Raw genomic sequence first — 6,000 nt, 5'->3', positions numbered from 1 at the left:
TTTCTTCTTCCAACACCTAAACCCCCTACTTGTCTCCTCCTCCTCTCTCCACCGTAGCAACATCACCACCTCCATTCTTCATCTCCTTCCACATCAACTCCCATTTTTTAAAGAAATCCCAAAATCACTTTAAATTTCCCCTATTTAACCACGGTCATGGAACAACCTAGATCACCACTCATTTGAAAACCCAGACAATCTCTTCCACAATCAAAGTACCTTGGTTAGCTTTTGGTGTTTGAGTGCATCTCTTCTTTCGGTTGTTTTCTTCTCTTCGATTTTAAGATAAGAAATTCCGATTTCTTGCTGGAATTAAATGGCATCAATAGTATTAAAATGGTTTTCAAAATTTTCTAAAAGATTGGGAGTGATTTCGAAAAATTTAGAGCTTTTTGGGAAAAAATGGAAAAGAGGTTTTTAATGTTGATTTCTTGTTCTTGCATGCATCATCTATGTTGGTGTGGGTAGATACAACTTTTATTGGCCAAAAGCATTAAAAATTTCGGATTTCAAAAAGGGGTTTCAAGAAAAATGAATTTTTGAACTTTTATGGGGTTGCATGTGTAAATCGAAAGATTTTTGGGTCAAATCTGTATTTGAGAATACAGTCCTAAATATGTTTTAAAACTGTTTTCCAGCATTTATTGAACAAAAGTTTCGGATTTAAAGATGTTTTGTAAGAAAAAGTGATTTTTGGACTTCTAGTGGTCTTGCATGTGTAGATCTAGAGATTTTGGGGTAAAATATGTAATTTCCGAAATTTCTGCATAAAGTAACTTTTTAACTTGGTTTTCTGCATTTATTAAAGTAAAATTTTGGATTGTAAGGGGTTTTTCATGCAAAAGTGATTTTTGAACTTCTAGTGTGGTTGCATGTGTAAATCTTGAAACTTTGGGGGTGAAAACTGCAATTTCCGAAACATCTCTCATTTCTAAAGTTTGAATCTGTTTTTCCAGCAAGTATTAAATGGGGAAAAAAATTATTTACAAAGTTTTCAAAATAATTAGAGTTATGTTAGAGTTTTGGATTTTTAAATTAAAAAGGGGTTTCTAGTTTTTAATTTCAAGAAAATTCGAAACTTTGTGAAAACTTGAATTAATGTCAGAATCTGAAACTTGGATCAGTTAGGAGTTCTAGGATTTAATTTGGAAATTTTTGAAATTAGTTTGCTATTATTTTGAAATTAGGATAATTTGCATGCCATTTATTATGTTTTGTGCTTTTATTTTAATGTCTTTGATTTAATGACTATGAATGATGAGATTTGAGATTTTATACTTTTAATTGCAGCCTGGATGTGGATTAATTGCTGTGAGAATTTATTGGAATGAATTATTACCTAGATGTGGTAATAAGTTCATTTAATGAAAGGTGAAAAAGTGGTGTTTGCTTTGCAAGCATGGTTTAATATTAAATGGTGATGTTTAATGTGTGACTACATGTGTGTGTGCTGAATATGTGTGAGTGTGTGTGCTGAATGTGCATGTGGTGTGTGCCGTGTGTGGTTGTGTGTTTATGTGTGTGAATTTTGGGGAATTTTGCCCAAAGATATAAATATGTGGTAAATTGTGATATTTGTGTGATTTTGTGGCACTTGATTGTTATTTGTGATGTTATGTGTGGGTCATAGGCATGATTTCGAAAAGTTGCATTAAATGGTTTTCAAATTGAAAGATTAATGGAATACCGGGTAATAAACAACTCGGATATAGTGGGCCGGTATCCAACTAGGATGATGTGTTGTGGTTTGATTCCACTTAGTGAAAACGGGCTCGTAACAGGTTTATTATCCAGGTACATAAATTAATCTTTCACGGATCCGATAAAACGAAAAATATGTTTTTTCATGATTTTCATAAAAAGGGCATTTTAGTCATTTTGCATAAGTACATGATTATGTGCGAATGATGTGTTTCCGTGAATTATGTGATTGTACCATTTGGCTTGTGTTATTAGACTGTGGGTAAGAATGGGTATATAATATTATATATTATGTATAACGTATTTTCAAAGTTCGATATTTCATCGGATTTCTTACTGAGCTTTATAGCTAATATATATGTCTTTTAATTGTAGGTAGTAGTGCTAGTAATCCTCAACCGGGATGGATCGAGTAGCGGATCGAGGTCTTGCCCGGAATTTTGGAAGTCGTACGAGGACCTATGAACGATGCTAAAGTCTTTTGGTTATTTTCTTTTGGTGATGTGACGTTAAAACCTAATTATTTCCTTTTCGTGCCTTTTAAACTCGTTACCGATATGAATCGTACTCAACCCCTATTATAATATAGTAAGTTTCGTAATTTTGCTATTTTAATGCCTCCATTAGTGATTTCCGAATTATTCACCAAAATAACCTTTCCGAACTCTGATTGCTTTTCGAACCGAAAATCGATAGTGATACTGTAGCACTCGAACAAAATACCTCCCCTCGAAACTTGTTTCCAACGAAACCTTTATTCGGCTAAAGTCACCTAAGAAAGTTTTCGAAAAATGCAAAGTTTTAATATTTGCATTTTGGTCCCATTTTCAAAGTTTTAAAAATTACAAAATGATCCTTTGCTTCCGCTAGTTTAATGAATATTCAGATAAACCGGTTCGATTTATCGCCCGTCTAGAAGGGAATGCTACAATATTTACAATAACTAATTAGTTATATTCTCTTACGCCTCATTCGGTTACTATTATTAGATTTTATTGATCAAATATTTGGGCTAATAAAATATTCGGTTGATCATATTTTTATTTACTGAAATTCATTGAAAAAGTAAAAGCATTTGATATTCCTATTAGGTCATTTCAATGGACCTATATTTATTTATTTATTAGGCCACATACCCAATTTAAAAGTTATTACTACGGAGGTCCAATCACCCTCAAATAAGGTTTGGGCCCGATAAATTGGTTTCGGCCACATCAAAGAAGTACAAATAGAACTTAATTCATTTAATCAAGGTAAACCTTATTATCTGAACAATTGTATAATTCGTATTCTCTCAACTACTTCTATAATCCGCACGTCTGACTTGGGCACAGGAGTGGTTTCTGCCGGATCAACCCCCGACCGAATTCACGTGTTCTCTGTTCGGAGGTATCTCAGGACCATCTAGCATGTGATCTAGTTTGCTCTGTCAGCTCCTTATATCTCAACTACTTAAGGTGATCTAATACTAGCATCATCATAATGGCGCCGTCTGTGGGAATACTTACAAGAACGTGATAATGCTAACAACCTCCCATCTCGAGTAGGATCTGGCTTGCCACTTCCTCCTCGAGATGTCCAGATAAATCCCCCGCATGATTCACCACTCCCCGCTCCTCGAACGGTTCAGATAAGCAAAGAGGCCCTCCAACACATGATTGCGGAGGCTTCAGCTCGTGCTACCACTGAAGCACTGGCACAATACATCGCCACAGCGGGAGTCAACGCTCCCCCTGCATCTCCACCCGTGGCACAACGACCTCCACTGCCACCGTATAACACATGCACCTCATATCCCAGGTCTCGGACGCAACAATCTACTCATCGCCATGATGTACGAACTGGGCAACAAGACCCACGTTCACCTCTAAGAAGCAACGCCTCTTGCCAGTGAGCTTCTCCACACAATGGTGGAGAGGATGAAATTAATAGTCGGGTATCTTACTCGAATCACCTTCCCCATATGGGTAATCCTATTGGTGGAAGAGCAATACCTCCAATAATGCGGAGTCCCTTCACTGTCGCGATACTCAATGAGATTCTACCCTAACGGGTAAAGGTATCGATTCTTCCGCAGTTCGATGGAACTAGTGACCCACATGAGCACCTTGAAAAGTTTTACGCAATGGCAGATCTATATGGCCCAACTGATGCGGCGATGTGCAAGATATTTCGCGCAACGCACTCCGAGCGAGCATTGAGCTGGTTCAACTCCTTGCCCATTGGGTCAATAGAAGCTCTCTCCAAACTGACGGATCGCTTCACCCACCATTTCGCTATTAATAAAGAGTACGCTAAGACTCCCGCATACCTCTTCACTATCACCCAGAGAGAGGGCGAAACTCTCAGCAACTACATTCAAAGATTTGTAGAGGCAGCTCATGAAGTTCCTAACGTGGGAGGAAGCATGCTCTCTGGAATGATTCAACAAAACTTGAGGTAGATTCAAGGTATCTATAGCAAGAAGACCTCCAGCCACTCTGGAAGAGTTATTAAGTCGCGTTGGGAAACACGTGCGCATCGAAGAAGCTTCGGCCCTTGCTCCTCCCAATAGGAAAAGAGATGAAGATCACTTCGATACCAGGCGACGAGATGACCGACGACAATTGTCGACATCTCATGGACAATCTTATTCTACGTCTCTGGACTTCCAATGATGTCAATGACACTTGGAGCCTTTCGAGCCCATAACATAGTTAGTGATCGCATCATCCTAAACTGGGTGGCTATCATATCCTATAGGGATGGCAATATTGCCCGACCCGACGGGTACCCGCCCCGCCCCATTTTCGACGGGTAATACCCGCCTCGTTAAAGATTGGGGCGGGTAAGGGTTTTACAATTTATACCCGCAACGGGTACGGGTGTAGTAAAATATTCCCCGTACCCGACCCGTACCCGCTCCGTTTACCACCCATATTTTTTATTTACGTATAATACCCTTATATGTATATTTAATATAATGTATATTATATTTTATAAAATGATTGTTGATTTGCATTTATATTTCAATCGTATTTAGTAATTAGCAAGTATATATATTTGTAATGGAAAAATACAAGGCTATTTTTTTTAAGGAACATAACTAGAATTGATTTTTATATTAAAGTAAGAAGGAAAAGCCAAAATAGAAGAGAGAAAAAAACGGGTCGTCAAACAGGGCGGGTACCCACAGGTGCAAAATGGGGTGGGGGCGGGTTCTACAATTCCAACCCACAACGGGTATGGGGCGGGTGAGGGTTGCTTGATTTTTCAAACGGGGCGGGTGCGGGTATTGCGATACCCGCCTCGTACCCGCCCCATGGCCATCCCTACCATCCTACCCTATGGTGATGCATCATATCACCCCTCTACATCAATTGGACAATGCATCATCCTTAGGGTAGGATAGCCTCCAGTTTAGGATGATGCGATCACGAACTATGTTATGGGCTCGTAAGGCTCCAAGCGCCATTGACATCATTGGAAGTCCAGAGACGTAGAAGGAGATTGTCCACGAGATGTCGACGATTGTCGTCGGTCATCTCGTCGCCTGGTATCGCAGTGATCTTCATCTTTTTTCCTCTTGAGAGGAGCGAGGGCCAAAGCTTCTTCCATGCTCACGTGTTTCGCAGCGCGACTTTAGTTATTTCGAGCGATTCGCTCCCTAAATGTTTATTTCCCTTCGCCTTCAATCAAAAAATATGAGGTCTAACAAGGGGCACGATCTCGACATACTTACGACCTATGAGGTCTAACAAGGGGCACGATCCCCATCAAAAAATCTTGAGAGACTGATCCCCTCGTCAAGTACATCACGCACAATGCTAAATGTATACACATACAAGCAACGAGACAAACCAGTGATATCAAACAATATCAACCCCAGACAAAAAGTAGTGGACATACCCATCTACTCAAAGTATGACGATCTGGAAATACCATCTACATCAACATCATTCTCTACATCGGTGCCCGCATCATCGACCTCCTCTACTTTTTCTCCTTCGTCGAGAATGCTCGGCTCCATCCATCGGATGATACCCTCATCCATCCCACCCGCGTCGCGACGGCGAGACAATTCCCACGAGGAGATAACTCACCCAACATCGCTATCCCATGTCAAGAGAACTCCCACGAAGTGACAACTTGCTTAGTCCCTTAGACTCATTCAACGAACTTGACTTAAGTGATTCTTCACTATCATTCCCAAAATCTACAAATTGGGGTCTAAGACGTCGCCTACTAGTACCAACTTCATCGATAGTATTACAAATATCAACCTTCAATACCAAATTATCACTCCAAGTAGCAGCACGT

Source organism: Erythranthe guttata, chromosome 12 (assembly GCF_056151865.1).
Source record: "Erythranthe guttata isolate IM_541 chromosome 12, IM_541, whole genome shotgun sequence".
Lineage (NCBI taxonomy): Eukaryota > Viridiplantae > Streptophyta > Magnoliopsida > Lamiales > Phrymaceae > Erythranthe > Erythranthe guttata.
The sequence above is the reverse complement of the archived record's forward strand: the minus strand, read 5'-3'. Positions refer to the sequence as shown.